We start from the raw sequence: 17,687 nt of genomic DNA, 5'->3' as shown, positions 1-17,687 counted from the left end.
ATTTTGATTATCACTGTGTCAGATTTTTTTTATAGAGTCAGTTGTAGATGATTGTCGCAAGACAGTTTTGGTAAAATTGAGAAGTAATCTCAGAAACAAAGTACCTAAGGAAGAGAATTTACTTTATGAAGAGAGGAAAAACACACTTATGACACTATATATTTTCTTCTGGTTCATGAGTAATTGTTGAATGTAAGTAAGCAGTAATTTTCTAAAGCACACAGACATCCAGTTATCAATTATAACCTGCCCTAAGGTGAGAAGTAAGCATAGGTCACACTGTCTCTTAAATTACTTTACTACCTCCTATGCACGTCCCAATAAGTCCATTCTTGTTTTCTGATGGAACTAAGCTGAACACAACAAAGAAACTCAGTTGCCCAATCACTCTTTACAATACAAAGTCCTTTATCTCTCAGCTTTGGATTTTGCCGATCATACTTGTTGGTTTATAACAAAACATTACTAACATAAATATAGACTCTTGCTTACAATTCTGGCTTTCTTTGATCTTGGCTTGCCAAATGCTGTGGCAGCTGCCAAGAAGCAATTTTTTTTAAGTGTAAACAGAATTCTGACTTTTCCACTTAAACTGTGGTACAATAATAGGAAAACAATTAACAAGAGTACCTCAAAAACCATAACCACTGCTGTGGACTGAACTGTCCTGACATATTCACCTGGCATGTTCACATGTTGAAGCCCAAACTCCTAAGGTGATTTGGGACAGGGCTTTTGGAGGCAATTAAACTCAGATGAAGTCTAATACTAACCTGATAGGATTGGTGGCCTAAAAAATGAGGAAGGGAAAGATCTCTTTCTCCCTCCATGTGCCTGCATTGAGAAAGGCCATGTATGGACACAGCAAGAGGGTGGCTTCTGTAAGGCAGGGAGAGAACTCTTACAAAACTGTGCTGGACATTCTGGGACTTCTAGCCTCCAGAACAGTGAGAAATATGTGTCTATTGTTTAAGCTGCCCACTTCAGTTCAGTTCAGTCATTCAGTCGTGTCCGACTCTTTGTAACCCCATGGACCGCAGCATGCCAGGTCTCCCTGTCCATCACCAACTCCCAGAGTATACCCAAACCCATGTCCATTGAGTTGGTGATGCCATCCAACCATCTCATCCTCTGCCATCCCCTTCTCCTCCTGCCCTCAATCTTTCCCAGCATCAGGGTCTTTTCAAATGAGTCAGCTCTTTGCATCAGGTGGCCAAAGTATTGGAGTTTCAGCTTCACCATCAGTCCTTCCAATGAACACTCAGAACTGATCCCGTTAGAATGGACTGGTTGGATCTCCTTGCATTCCAAGGGACTCTCAAGAGTCTTCTCCAACACCACAGTTCAAAAGCATCACTTCTTCAGTGCTCAGCTTTCTTGATAGTCCAACTTTCACATCCATTCATGACCACTGGAAAAACCATAGCCTTAACTAGATGGACCTTTGTTGGCAAAGTAATGTCTCTGCTTTTTTAACCTCTGTCTAGGTTGGTCATAACTTTCCTTCTAAGGAGTAAGTGTCTTTTAATTTCATGGCTGCAGTGACCATCTGCAGTGATTTTTAAGCTGCCCAGACTATGGTATTTTGTTATGGCAGCATGAGCAGACTAATACAACTACCCTTAGAAAGAACCATGTAAAAAAGAGGACACAATCCCTCTAGGAGTGAGGCATACAGTTTTAAAGAAAATGTAACAGGAAGCAAGAGGGCAGGGCATAATCTTTAAAAGAATGACATAGCCATTGAGGATATGACAAGAACTGGTTAGAATGGATTAGGTCCAAGAGGGCTGAAGATTCAACTTCCAGTAGTCCTTGTCCCTGTATCAATATGTACATTGAGCCTCATTATACGCTCATTGTACTACATTAGCATATGCTAAATGACACACCCACAGGTGTCATGACAGTTCCAAGGCCATCCATAAAAGGCCAAAAAGTGAGCAATGGCCCAATTCCTGGAAATTTCCACCCCTTCTCCAAAATAGTTGGAGTAATCCTCCCACACATTATCCTATGAAATTACCCATAAAAACTAACCGTCCCGTAGTTCAGGGCCTTTGGCCTTCTGGGATAGCCCACACTCTGTCTGTGGAGTGCATTTCTCTCATGGCCACTCTCACTTTCCAAGATGATTGCATGTCCTAGGATCACTCTTACCTTTGAGCCTTTGCCATTCTGTCTATGGCATGTGGATTTCTCTAAATAAATCTAGGTCTTACTTATCACTTTGTCTCTTACTGAGTTCTTTCTGTGATCAGACTTAAAAATCTGAGCTTCATTAAGTCCTGAGGCAGGTGTGTGATTTCAATGAAAAGACAGTGGGTTCAAGTCCCAATCTGTGTTGTGCAGTTTAAAAAGCTTTCCTTAACATTTTCCAAGGGGCTCTTTCTTCTGTCCCTTCTCTCAATATGTATACTTAACTTATCCAATGAATAAGATGTTCATCGAATTTATCATCTAAATCAGTACAGACTTTATAACTACAGGCAAGGATCTTCTAGACAAACTGAGACATATTGTCACCCTACTTACAGAAAATGTCTCTCTACCCATTTATATGGCCATCATAAGTATCCAATATTGTTCATGGTTGGTGATACTGAGTCATTATCCATTGCTTACAACCAATCATTGTTTTTCTGAAGGTGGTCTTAAAAGATAAGACACTTATATGAGGTTCTTTATGGCAGTGTAGTGTTTTTTAAAAATAGTAGATAGCTTCCTCATTGCCTACTAAATAATGGAAGTTCTCCCACTGAATGACACATAAGTTGAATGTATTTTTATTATTACTATAATTGTGAATTTTCTATTTCTTCTACTTTAATCAACCTATTTAAAAAATATGTTAGAGGATATTGAGTGGAAAATGCACTGTGTCCAAGAGTTGTGGTTAAGGCCTCAAACTGTGGACAAGAGGTACTAAGTATCCTACTTTGAAAGCCAGTTTGTAATAGAAGCCAGCCATATTCCCACAGGGCTTGTTAAGAGGTGAAAAGTACATACCACCCCCTGCCAATAGTGACTAAGAAGAGAACTGGAGAGGGAAAAGGGAATCATCAGCCTTGTAGAGTGTGCTAGTTGAGAGTGATGCTTACTGCTGTAACTAACAAACTCCTATATTTCAGAATAAAATAAAATAAAAATTTTCATCCATGTGATTGAGCAGTGTGGCTGTTCCTGGTTGGATGGTTTTCCTTCAGGCATTCCTTCCAGCTTGTAACCTTGCCATTTTCAGCACATGGCTTCCAACTTTGTCCTGGGGGGGTCATCTTCATTCCATCCAACCAGAAAGGGAGGGCAAGGAGGATTACAACATATGGGAAAGTTTTATGGGCTTTATTAGCTTGGTAGGGCTGCCATAACAACAGAAATGTATTTTCTCACAGTTCTGGTGGGTAGAAGTCCAAGATTAAGGTGTCAGCAAGTTTAGTTTCTTCGAGGCCTCTCTCTTTCGCTTGCAGATGGCCATCTTCTGGCTATGTCCTCACATGGTCTGTCCTCTGTCTGTGTGCATCCCTGGTGTCTCTTTGTGTGTCCAACTTTCCTGATACCAGATTTGAATAGGGCCCATCCTAATGGCCTCAGTTTAATTTAATCACCTGTCTCCAAATAGTCACATTTTGAGCTACTGGGGTTAGGGCCTCAACATATGGACTGGAGGAGGACACAATTCAATAACATGTGCCAACCACTGAAGTGATATCAATCATTTCCATTCAATGGAATCCTTGCCTAGAACTCCAACTCCTGGCTAGACCTAAATGCAAAGGGAACTAGGAAATGTAGCCTATTTGTGTAACCAGGAAGAAGAGAAAGGGAAATGAATGGGAAATGAATTAAGGAGCAGAGTCTTCCACAGTGTGGTCAACAAATATCTGTTTTAAATTTCTTTGTTGTTCAGTCACTAAGTCATGTCTGACTCTTTGCAACCTCATGGACTGCATCATGCCAGGCTTCCCTGTTCCTCACCCTCTCCCAGAGATTGCCCAAGTTCATATCCATTAAATCAGTGATGCTATCCAACCATTTCATCCTCTGCCACCCTCTTCTCCTTTTGCCTTGAATCTTTTCTAGCATCAGGATCTTTTCCAATGAGTTGGCTGTTCATATCAGTTGGCCAAAGTACTCATGGAATTTACTTATCCTGTCTCCACAGATTCAATGTATATGATCTCCAGATATTTTTTTTTTAATAGGATTCAAATATAGCTTCTGCTAGTCCAGTGACTTGGAGAAGGCAATGGCACCCCATTCCAGTACTCTCGTCTGGAAAATCCCACGGATGGAGGAGCCTGGTAGGCAGCAGTCCATGGGGTCGCTAAGAGTCGGACACAACTGAGTGACTCACTTTCCCTTTTCACTTTCATGCATTGGGGAAGGAAATGGCAACCCACTCCAGTGTTCTTGCCTGGAGAATCCCAGGGATGGGGGAGCCCGTTGGGCTGCTGTCTATGGGGTTGCACAGTGTCGGACACGACTGAAGCGACTTAGCAACAGCAGCAGCAGTATGAAACCAGGATTCAAAAATGTACATGGTCCTGGTTTTTTAGAATGGGAAGGCAATGGCACCCCACTCCAGTACTCTTGCCTGGAAAATCCCATGTACAGAGGAGCCTGGTGGGCTGCAATCTATGGGGTTGCTAAGAGTCGGACACAACTGAGCGACTTCACTTTCATGCATTGGAGAAGGAAATGGCAACCCACTCCAGTGTTCTTGCCTGGAGAATCCCAGGGACGGGGGAGCCTGTTGGGCTGCCGTCTATGGGGTCGCACAGAGTCGGACACGACTGAAGCGACTTAGCAGCAGCAGTCCAGTGACTATGAGTTTAAAAGGAAGATTATCTGCTCACCCCCTGCCTCCATACCTAATACTTAACAGTGAAGCAGGGACAGAGTAAGAGCAGTAAACCCTCCAAATGAGGAAGAATGGGAGATACACAGCAGTGACTGGTAAACAGCAATAATGGACTCCTGCAGGGCAGGCATTATAAGGGCCCTCTGCTGTTGCAGGTTGGATTTTTATTCTGCCCTCTGCAAGGACCATTCCTGACCACTGCTCTGTGAGGCCCCAGATCTACTCTTCTCGAAGTTCCTTCTTGTCTATTATCCTCCAAGGCCACATCTCCAGTGTACTTTGGGCATATACTCTTCGGGAGTTGCTCAGATTTTGCAGTCCACTTCCTGTTCAGGTAAGTTTGGGCACCCATGGATTGGTTGAAGATTCAAGAAGTCAAAGGTCTGTATAATTTCTTTGGTAATGCCATGTCCTTAACACCTTAGGAAGATTTTGATCTACTTGGTTCTAATCAGTTTCACGTGCCAATAAGTACCTGACATTTGTTCCCAAATACAAGTCTCAAACCTGGTTATGCCTTTCCTACCTCCCGTCCATGCTTCTCTCAGCTTGGACCTTAAGGGCAAGTACCTTGATGTTCTATGAAACAATAATTTGTGGAAATGCACTATGCTCAATTCAGTCTCAAAGCAGAACTGAATTTCTAGTTCAGTTAAGTCTTACTGGGCCTTTGTTGGGACCTTCCAGGCAGCACAGTGGTAAAGAATCTGCCTGCCAACGCAAGAGATGCAGGAGATCCGAGTTCAAGCCCTGAGTCAGGAGGATCCCCGGAGAAGGGAGTGGCAACCCATTCCAATATTCTTGCCTGGAAAACACGACAGATAGAAGAGCCTAGCGGGCTAGAGTCGGACATGACTGAGCACACACCCAGGGCCTCTGTTATTTAAAGGTCTTATGATTTCTTACCATCTGGAATCTAGAAAGAAAGAGTTAGCTTTTCTGAATTTTTAGGAGCCTGGATTCCTGGATTCTTTCTGTCTTCTTTCATTTCTGTTTGAAGACTGTGCAAGTCTTTCCTCATCTCATTGCTTTCTTGTGATGCCGAGTTAAAGGCATTGAATAAAAGCCAAGATCTGTGCTCTTTTAAACCACTTCCCCTAGAATAACCTAGATGGAAAGGGAATCTAAAAAAGAGTGCATAAATGTGTATGTATAACTGATTCACTTTGCTGTACAACAGAAACTAATACAATATTGTAAAGCAACTATGCTCCAATATCAATTAATAAAAGACAAAACAAAACAAACACACACAAAAAATGAAATCGTGACCCAAATCAAGATTAGTAAGAATTTTTCCTGTATTGGCCTCTAGATTTAGCTTTTTAACTTCAGTGTATAATTCATTTGTGTTAATTGTTATACATCCTTTTTTTTTTTTTTGCATGTGGATTTCTAATAGTTCCAATATAATTTGTTGCCAGACGATCCTTTCTCCTCTAAAATATCTTTGGACAGTTTGAAAATATCAATTGTCTATCTGTATATGTGATCATTGATCTATTTGTTTATATTTAAGCAGCACATTGTTTTCTTTATTGTAGCTTTATAATAAGATTTGAAGTTAGGTAAGTGTCGGAGCTGGTTTTAGAAAAGGCAGAGGAACCAGAGATCAAATTGCCAACATCTGCTGGATCATCGAAAAAGCAAGACAGTTCCAGAAAAACATCTATTTCTGCTTTATTGACTATGCCAAAGGCTTTGACTGTGTGGATCACAAGAAACTGGAAAATTCGGAAAGAGATGGGAATACCAGACCACCTGACCTGCCTCTTAAGACATTTGTATGCAGGTCAGGAAGCAACAGTTAGAACTGGACATGGAACAACAGACTGGTTCCAAATAGTAAAAGGAGTACGTCAAGGTTGTATATTGTCACCCTGTTTATTTAACTTATATGCAGAGTACATCATGAGAAACGCTGGCCTGGAAGAAACACAAGCTGGAATCAAGATTGCTGGGAGAAATATCAATCACCTCAGATATGTAGATGACACCACCCTTATGGCAGAAAGTGAAGAGGAACTCAAAAGCCTCTTGATGAAAGTGAAAGTGGAGAGTGAAAAAGTTAGCTTAAAGCTCAACATTCAGAAAATGAAGATCATGGCATCTGGTCCCACCACTTCATGGGAAATAGATGGGGAAACAGTGTCAGACTTTATTTTTCTGGGCTCCAAAATCACTACAGATGGTGACTGCAGCCATGAAATTAAAAGACGCTTACTCCTTGGAAGGAAAGTTATGACCAACCTAGATAGCATATTCAAAAGCAGAGACATTACTTTGCCAACAAAGGTCTGTCTAGTCAAGGCTATGATTTTTCCAGTGGTCATGTATGGATGTGAGAGTTGGACTGTGAAGAAGGCTGAGCGCTCAAGAATTGCTGCTTTTGAACTGTGGTGTTGGAGAAGACTCTTGAGAGTCCCTTGGACTGCAAGGAGATCCAACCAGTCCATTCTGAAGGAGATCAGCCCTGGGATTTCTTTGGAAGGACTGATGCTAAAGCTGAAACTCCAGTACTTTGGCCACCTCATGCGAAGAGCTGATTCATTGGAAAAGACTGATGCTGGGAGGGATTGGGGGCAGGAGGAGAAGGGGATGACAGAGGATGAGATGGCTGGATGGCATCACTGACTCCATGGACATGGGTTTGGGTGAACTCCGGGAGTTGGTGATGGACAGGGAGGCCTGGTGTGCTGCAGTTCATGGGGTCAAAAAGAGTCAGACATGACTGAGTGACTGAACTGAACTGAACATAAATTCTCTGACTTTACCCTTCATTTTCCAAGGCGTTATGGCTCTTCTAGATCTTTTGCCTTTCCTTTCAGCTTGTAACTTCCTACAGAAAAAGCCTGCTTGGATTTTGACTGGCATTGCATGGACTCTACTTATCAATTTAGGGAAAACTGACATTTTGATATTATTGAATCTTCTAATCCATGTGCACAATATCTTTCTCCATACTTTTGGACTTTCTTTAATTTTCTGCAGCAAATTTTGTAATTTTTCAGTGGATTGGTCCTTTACATCTTTTTTCAAATCTATCCCTAAATATTTCATATTTATGATGTTATTATAGATAATTTCAAAATTTTTAATTTATGATAGCTTCTGTCATATACAAGGGTAAAATTGACTTGGTTATTGACCTTTTATTCTTGCTAAACTTACTTACTAGTTCTAGTAGCTATTTCACATATTTCACCAGATTTTCTACATAGACAATTACTTCATCTGTGAACTAAAACAGTTTTACTTTTTACTTTCCAGTCTGGATGCTGTATATGTCTTTTTCACACTTTATTGTGGTAGCCAAAACCTCTAGTATTATGATGAATAAAAGTGACGAGCAATGACATCTTTTTGTTCTTTATCTTAGTGGAAAAATGTCACTTTTACCTCAGCTGTTAGCCAAAGGATTTTCTTTTTTTTTTTTTTCCTATAAATGTAATGTGTTTCTTCTTTGGCATTCTTTTTTTAATATCTTTTTTTTTTAATTTTATTTTTAAACTTTACATAATTGTATTAGTTTTGCCAAATATCAAAATGAATCCATCACAGGTATACATGTGCTCCCTATCCTGAACCCTCCTCCCTCCTCCCTCCCCATACCATCCCTCTGGGTCGTCCCAGTGCACTAGCCCCAAGCATCCAGTATCGTTCATTGAACCTGGACTGGCATCTCGTTTCATACATGATATTTTACATGTTTCAATGCCATTCTCCCAAATCTTCCCACCCTCTCCCTCTCCCACAGAGTCCATAAGACTGTTCCATACATCAGCGTCACTTTTGCTGTCTCGTACACAGGGTTATTGTTATCATCTTTCTAAATTCCATATATATGCGTTAGTATACTGTATTGGTGTTTTTCCTTCTGGCTTAATTCACTCTGTATAATAGGCTCCAGTTTCATCCACCTCATTAGGTGATCTTTATGGGGTTGAAAAGTTCCCCCCTGTTTCTGGGAGGTTTTTTTTTTTTTAAGTGGGAAATGCATGTTGGATTTTCTCGAATGCTTTTTCTGTACTTATTTAAATGATCAAGAGTTTTTAACTTTTTAATCTCTTAATATATTGAATTATATTAATTGATTTTTGAGAAAAATTACATTTTTCCTTCCATTCCTGATATAAATCCCATTTGGTTGTGATATATCATAATTTTAATATATGTTTAGATTCAGTCCTCTAAAGTTTTTGTTTAGAATTTTCTCTTTAATGATGAAAAATATTGTTCTATAGTTTTATTGTGATATATTTTGTCTAGTTTTGGTATCAGTAATGCTTGCTTCATAGGATGAATTGGGAAATGGTTCTCATGGGGATTCCCTGATGGCTCAGATGGTAAAGCATCTGTCTGCAATGTGGGAGACCCAGGTTCGATACCTGAGCCAGGAAGATCCTCTAGAGAAGGAATGGCAACCCACTGCAGTACTCTCGCCTAGAAAATTCCATGGATGGAGGAGCCTGGTGGGCTACAGTCCCTGGGGTCACAAAGAGTTGGATGCAACTGAGCGACTTCACTTTTACTTTATTTCATTTTATTTTCTGGAAATGTTTGTGTAAAATTGATATTGTTTATTCCTTACATATTTGTTAGAGCTCACCATTGAAGACATCTGGCCTAGAATTTTCTTTTTGGGAAGGTTTTTGACTACAAATTCAATTTCATTGAAACAGAGCTGTTTAGATTACCTTCTTGGGTGAGCTTTTTTGCAGTATCTTTCTGGAAATCTGACCATGTCATTTAAGATGTTGAATTTATTGGCATAAAGTTGTTCATAATATTCTCCTGTTATTCTTTTACTTATATGGACATATCCTAGTTGTTACCTCTCCCATTCCTGTAAATGGTAATTTGTGGCTTCTGTCTGTCTAGTCAAGGCTATGGTTTTTCCAATGATCATGTATGGATGTGAGAGTTGGACTGTGAAGAAACCTGAGTGCCAAAGAACTGATGCTTTTGAACTGTGGTGTTGGAGATGACTCTTGAGAGTCCCTTGGACTGCAAGGAGATCCAACCAGTCCATCTGAAAGGAGATCAGTCCCGAGTGTTCATTGGAAGGACTGATGTTGAAGCTGAAACTCCAATGCTTTGGCCACCAGATGCAAAGAGCTGACTCATTTGAAAAGACCTTGATGCTGGGAAAGATTGAGGGCAGGAAGAGAAGGGGACGACAAAAGATGAGATGGTTGGATGGTATCACCGACTCAATGGACATGAGTTTGGGTGAACTCTGGGAATTGGTGATGGATAGGGAGGCCTGGCGTGCTGAAGTCCATGGGATTGCAAAGAGTCAGATGAGACTGAGCGACTGAACTGAACTATAACATATTTTGCTATTCAGTTTGGCTAGGAGTTTATCAATTTATTGATCTCAACAATCAGCCTTTTGTTTCACTGATTTTCTCTATTGTTTTTTGATACTAAGTTTTGAATGTGAAAAGTAACCATAACTGAAAAAGGTAATTTGATCAAGATGTTGTAAAGAGACCTGCTACTCAGTGGGAAAGCAAGATTTGACATTTGCTAGCTGCAATTGTAAAACTAAAATCATTTCATAGTAAGACTCCTAAACTGCTTGCATATGTTTAGTATAATTTCATATTGATACTATCATTCAAATGTAATTTGATTGTTAACATCCATTATGTGTTTTGTATGTCAAATAATGCAGTGCAGAATTTCCCAAAGTGGGTGCCACTGGACATTATTTCCCTGAATATTGATGTCTATTAGTAAAAAATGATTTAATCTTCAAATGACAGGAAACAGTAGTTAAACTGAGTTGGATAAATTTTTTTTTTTTGGTAAAATTTCTCATACTTTTAAAGACTACACTGTACATCTTTAATCTCCATGACAGGGATATAAAGCACAGTGATTCTCAAATTTATTTGACCTGGGATTTTTTTTTTAATGGATCATCTAGCAGGACAAGTATTTAACAGAATTTCTTTTGGTGAATGCGAGTAGCTTGAATGAGCTTTAAAGTGAAAACAAACCTAGGTTTAAATCTTAATCTAGAACCAATTTGATCACAGTCAAGTAACTGAAAGCCTTCAAGCCTCAGTTCATCTTCAAAAGTGGATATTGAGTTCCCTTTTAGGATGTTCGGAGAAGGCAATGGTACCCCACTCCAGTACTCTTGCCTGGAAAATCCCACGGATGGAGGAGCCTGGTAGGCTACAGTTCATGGGGTCGTGAAGAGTCAGACACGACTGAGCAACTTCACTTTCACTTTTCACTTTCATGCATTGGAGAAGGAAATGGCAACCCACTCCAGTGTTCTTGCCTGGAGAATCCCAGGGACGGGGAAGCCTGGTGGGCTGCTGTCTATGGGGTCGTGCAGAGTCGGACACGACTGAAGTGACTTACCTTACCTTATCTTTAGGATGTTGGAATGATTAGCAGTAATGACTATAAAGCACCTGGTAAAATGCCAGGCACATAGTACATAATAAGTTATTGGTATCAAGATTAATAATTTTCTTCAGTAATGTAGGATGCTAGATTAAAAAAGAGGTGCTTCATTTCCATTGCTAGTGCTGACATAAGAGTATTTTGTACAATTTAGAGTAATGATTTTTTTATCAAAAAATTATAATGCACCTATCTTTATTCCTGGAAATGACGTCCAGTGAAAACATGATGTTGGTGTAGAATTGAATTGAATTCAGGAAGAAAACCATGAATTTTAGCATATCTGCCTATCACTGATTTCTTATGTGATCTTGAACAATTTAAACTCTTAAGCTTTGGTTTCCATGTTTATAAACTATAGCATTTGGACTGGAATTTTTCTAATTGTTTACTTTTCAATACTGATAGATATTTATCCTTGAAAGATGTATTGTCTTAAATTTAATCTCTGTTTACAGGATTTTTGTTGTTGTTGTTACCTCTATCCCTTGTTCTACAAAAAGAAATATTTTCTTAACTTGATTTAGATTTTTAATCTCAAATCCTTACCTTCTGAGCAATGCTCTACCCACTTTTACCCTCAATGTTTAACTTTCATAATTCTAATGCAGTTACTGTAAAGACACACTTTTGGTTGCCTGCCCACTGTTCATTTTTCTCTTCTTCCTAATAAAACTTGAATTTATTCAGGTATACATGCTCCTGTATGCATTTATGTGTCCCCAAGAGAAGGTGACCGTATCCCAGCTACAGTAGTATAACTAGTTCTCCTAAGTTGATTATCCGTGCTAGTGATAGGTCCAAGAATGGAAATGTTACCCAATTCTAGCCAATGAACTGTGAAGTGAAATCAACTGGTGCATATTCTGCTGTTGCTGCTGCTGCTAAGTCGCTTCAGTTGTGTCCGACTCTGTGTGACCCCATAGACGGCAGCCCAACAGGCTCCCCCATTCCTGGGATTCTCCAGGCAAGAACACTGGAGTGGGTTGCCATTTCCTTCTCCAATGCATGAAAGTGAAGTCGCTCAGTTGTGTCTGACTCTTAGCAACCCCATGGACTGCAGCCCAGGAGGCTCCTCTGTCCGTGGGATTTTCCAGGCAAGAGTACTGGAGTGGGGTGCCATTGCCTTCTCCAGGTGCATATTCTAGAAAATGACTTTAATCCTAAGAGATACTCATCCACATCAGAGGACAGTGTATTTCCTTTTATTGCCTGGATTGGGCATTTGGTCCTGATTCATCATCTATCTAATAAGTCTGTGAATCAGGTCAAAGCAAGGAGAGAAAAAAAGAAAGATGTAATAACCTTTGGTTTAGATGACACTTAAGTAACTTGCCCTGAAACCTGAATTTTCTCTGAGTCTCTATTATGTGAGGCAATAGATTTTCTTGGTGTCTAAAATTCTGTAGGGTTTCTGTTACTTGTAGGAAAGAGCATACTGTCAAATGTTTAGACATATTAATTGATAATTTTTAATTTTATAGTATTAATAATACTTATTTTCATTCTTATGCTAGTAAAACTCATAAGAGCTGAGTATTTCAAAAGCAAAGTGCAAATTGAAAGGGGAATATCCATGGTAAACAGTTGCTGGAGTTAACCATGGAGTATTAAATTATCTTGGTTCTTCCAGGTAGTAGATATGCTCTGTTATGATACAACAAAGTAATATTTATGATGACAGGTGGATAGGCTACAAAGTATAATCTATTTAATTATTTCCTCATCAAATAACCCTAGTATTTTACCTTAGAGATTTCAGTTTGATAAAATTTTATTAAAAACACAGTTTTGACATTAATTTTAATATATTTTTTCTTCTAAAAGATATATATATATATATATATATATATATATTTGGTGAAGACTATGGGAGAATTAACTTTAAGTTTTTGTCTAAAGTGAATGTTTCCATAAACCTCTTCTTACCTCCAAGGAAAAAAAAACATTTGGTATTTGAAAATGCTCTTCATTGCTATACAGAATCAGTGAACAACTCTTTTTAAATGAATAAGGTTTAGAATCCAGGACTTAGTCTGACATTAATTAGCTATGAGGAAAGAAGTGAATCAAATAGACAAGTCTAATGAAAAGGAATTTTATGGCCATATTATATTTCACAGGAACAATGGTCTAAAATTGGATTTTAACAGTATTTAGCATATATTGGATTACTAATCTGGTCCCATCACTTAATGGAAAATAGATGGGGAAACAGTGGAAACAGTGTCAGACTTTATTTTTCTGGGCTCCAAAATCACTGCAGATGGTGACTGCAGCCATGAAATTAAAAGACACTTACTCCTTGGAAGGAAAGTTATGACCAACCTAGATAGCATATTCAAAAGCAGAGACATTACTTTGCCAACAAACGTTCGTCTAATCAGGGCTATGGTTTTTCCTGTGGTCATGTATGGATGTGAGAGTTGGACTGTAAAGAAAGCTGAGCACCGAAGACTTGATGCTTTTGAACTGTGGTGTTGGAGAAGACTCTTGAGAGTCCCTTGGACTGCAAGGAGATCCAACCATTCCATTCTGAAGGAGATCAGCCCTGGGATTTCTTCGGAAGGACTGATGCTAAAGCTGAAACTCCAGTACTTTGGCCACCTCATGCGAAGAGTTGACTCATTGGAAAAGACTCTGATGCTGGGAGGGATTGGGAGCGGGCAGGAAGAGAAGGGGACGACAGAGGATGAGATGGCTGGATGGCATCACTGACTCCATGAACGTGAGTTTGAGTCAACTCCAGGAGTTGGTGATGGACAGGGAGGCCTGGCGTGCTGCAATTCATGGGGTCGAAAAGAGTTGGACACAACTGAACGACTGATCTGATCTGAATATGTATTGGTATAAGACACATTTTACATGAATCCTGTTATGGACAAGTTTGCCATTGAGGTATGCACAGCCCTCAAAGAGTGATTTTAGTTACCTATGAGGGCTCATAGGTTGGCACATTCCTCAAGGGTGAAATGTTTTATGCCCCTAACTTCATGTGTAGCTGAACTCTTTAGGTACTTAAATGATTCTCACTTAATGCCTTTTTAAAAATTATCATTTACTTGTTTAAACTTTATAAACAGTCCTTTGCCAGTCACTGGCAAAAATACACCCACTCTTTGGGAAAGGCTCCCTTTATCACAAAATATCTTTTACTGTCAGATGGTGTTGAATGCCTGTCATGCCAAGAATGAACATGATGTCTTGATAATAATTCTGGATTTGCCTGTTGTAGTTCACTCGGTAATGTAAGCTCATCCACCAAGAAACATGTTTTGGTTTTCACCCTCATCGTTAGGATGGATGAGTCATATCAGAGGTCTGAGGTACTTTATGATAAAATCTAGGAAGGTTTGGAAGTATTGTAATTCCATATTTTCCATGATAGACATAGCCAGATTTCTTAAGCATTTTTGGACTTCTTAAAGACATGGGTAGCTGACCAAATGTTTCAATGCTCATTTTGTTGAAATTTAGTTAGCTTTTTTTTTTTTTTTTCCCCCTCTTTCTACACTTAGAGGAGAGGAAACATTCTTCAAGGTCTGGGTTTAATATAATGTTTGTTTGGGGGTCTAGATACTCTTTGACTGCTGCTGACAGGAGGTGTCTCCTAAGTTGAGGTCCCTTGTTTTCACCTAGGCTCCTAGATTGAGACCTAGAATTTGGGATGTATAACACCTTCTTTTGGAGTACACTGTTGGCCTTCTTCCTTTTAGAGTAACTTGAGTTTTTATTTCAAAATCTCAGTTGGGATATCATTTCCTTTTTGGACCCTTGACCGATCATTTTGCAATGCCAAGAACATTTGCCTATATCTAATTGACTTATTTTGAGGGGTTGTGCCAGAAACCACACGGAGTGAACTGTAATAAGCACGTCTCTATTATTTAGGAACACATTGTCCTGTGATACTTCATCTTTGTTTTTTGCACACCCTTCTCCCTTTTCTCTCTTTGCCTCCTTTGGCGCTATCTCCCATCACTTTCCCAAGGTGGCAATCCATCCCAGTGTTGGCAGGTGGCTCCTGACATCTACCCCAATCCACGTGTTTGAAAAAAGAGGAATTACATCATCTCAGAAACTTGGTGTGCTACACTTACAGTATTAATGGGTACTTTCTTGCCAACTTACCCAGAGCATACACTGGGTTTCATCTCAACAGACTGATAATCACATTTGCAGGTTGTACATTAATTATTTTTACTTAAAACTGTAATTTTGTGAAGCTATGCATGTTTAGTCTGTGAGCTAATATTTTTTGCTACTTGGTAATTTCTATCTTTAAAACATCTAATATTTATATCTGTTTCCTTGACAGCATGCTATTAATACTGCTAGTCTCGGTTATGATGTATTTTTTCCTGACTTTTCCTGGACTCTGAACTAATAAGATTGTTCTTTTTTCCTCTTTAATTCCCAAACCCTGGCAAAGCAATTGGCACACAGAGTAGGTTTTCAGTAAACATTAAATGAATGCATATGTGTATGCATCAAAAATGCACAGTAGACTCACTCAGGGGTGATCTCAAAAAATGTGAAATATTCCTGTTCTCCCAACAGGAACAATTTTGAAAAGTGCCCCTGGTGCACTGGTTCGAATATATAGGAATTACAGGTGAAGCAAAAGATGTAGCAGGAGCTTGGAAATAAAAAGACTGAAAGATTGGAGACTAGATAATCTGGGATAGGAACATGTGAGTAAGAATGGGCACCAAAAAAAAAAAAAAGTTGAGTGCTGAAGAATTGATACTTTTGAACTGTGGTGTTGGAGAAGACTCTTGAGAGTCCCTTGGACTGCAAGGAGATCCAACCAGTCTATCGTAAAGGAAATTACTCGGAATATTCATTGGAAGGATTGTTGCTCAAGCTGAAACTTCAATACTTTGGCCACCTGATGCAAAGAGCTGACTCATTGGAAAAGACCCTGATGCTGGAGAAGATTGAAGGCAAGAGGAGAAGGGGACAACAAAGGATGAGATGGTTGGATGGCATCACTGACTCTATGTACATGAGTTTGAGCAAGTTCTGGGAGTTGGTGATGGACAGGGAAGCCTGGCATGTTCAGTCCACGGGGTCGCAAAGAGTTGGACATGACTGAGCAACCAACCTAACTGGGCATAAGATAGAAAGTTCTTTCTATCAGTAGTTCATGTCCACCAGAGAACATTCAGTACAGAATAGGCACTAAACAGCCAAGTGGACAATATAACCCAACCAGCTTTAATGTTAGCCAGCCTCTGTCTTTGTCTGCCCAGTGCTGGCAGGATAGGCACACAAATAACAGTGACAAAGATGTAGGTGATCATGGACCCAATGTCATGGACTCCTGCTTACCAAGACTCAACTACCTATTGCTACTGTAGACTCTAATCAGACAGCAATGAAGTCAGAACTGAGCTCCCAGTACGGCACAAGATTCTTTTCTCGCTGGCAAGCTGATTATATTATTGAGCCCTCACTACCCTGAAAAGGCCAGTGGTTCATTCTCACAAGAATATATGTATATTCCAGGCATGGGTTTGTTTTTTGTTGTTTCTGTCCACAGTGCCTTAGCCAGTACACTTCTGGAAGATATAGGTACTGAGTCCACTGGTGTGAAATCCCACATAGCACTGCCTCAGAACAAGGGGCACACTTTATATCAAATTGGTGTGGGAAAGGACTCACGACTGTGGGGTCAGTTGGTCATAGCACATATTGCACTACCTAGAAGCTGATGGCCAGACAAAGCCCACTCAATACAGAGCCGAAGTGCTCACTTTGGAGATGATAGTTTGTGTGGATGACATTCCATCCTCTAGGGCACAGTATACGCACTGAATTAAAGACCTTATGTGGCATTTTGCTCCCAACAGGAAAGGAAAACAAAGGTTGGAAGAAGGAGTGGCTCCATTTACCATTACTTCCAATGACCCATTGGAAATTCTATGATTCCTATTCTCACAACTCTGGGCTCTGAGAGGTTAAGGAGGATTTAGGTTTCCAAAAAAGCATACTTTTAGCAGGGGACTCAGTAAGAGAACCATTAAATTTTAATCTACACCCTTTGGGCTCCTTGTATCCTAGGACTAATGTGCAAGAAAACGGGTCAACATCTTGGCAGGGTAATTGACTCTAATTATGAGGAAGAGGTGGACCAGTTACTACACAATGAGGCAGGGAGGAAAATGTGTGGAGCCCAGGTGATCCAAATGGGTACCTCTTGGTACTCGCTTTCCCAAATGTTACTGCAAATGGGTAGATAACAGCAACCCCAGCCTGAGGAATGGTGACCAGGGAACCAGGACAATTGAGCATAAGGATTCGGGTCATGGCACTAGGTAAACGGCCAAGGCTGGAAGAGATGGGAGCTTAGTATGAGGCCAATCTGTTTTGGAATGCTTTCACTGTATTTGTTTCA

Source organism: Bos indicus, chromosome 6, assembly GCF_029378745.1.
Source record: "Bos indicus isolate NIAB-ARS_2022 breed Sahiwal x Tharparkar chromosome 6, NIAB-ARS_B.indTharparkar_mat_pri_1.0, whole genome shotgun sequence".
Classification (NCBI taxonomy): Eukaryota; Metazoa; Chordata; class Mammalia; order Artiodactyla; family Bovidae; genus Bos; species Bos indicus.
The sequence above is the reverse complement of the archived record's forward strand: the minus strand, read 5'-3'. Positions refer to the sequence as shown.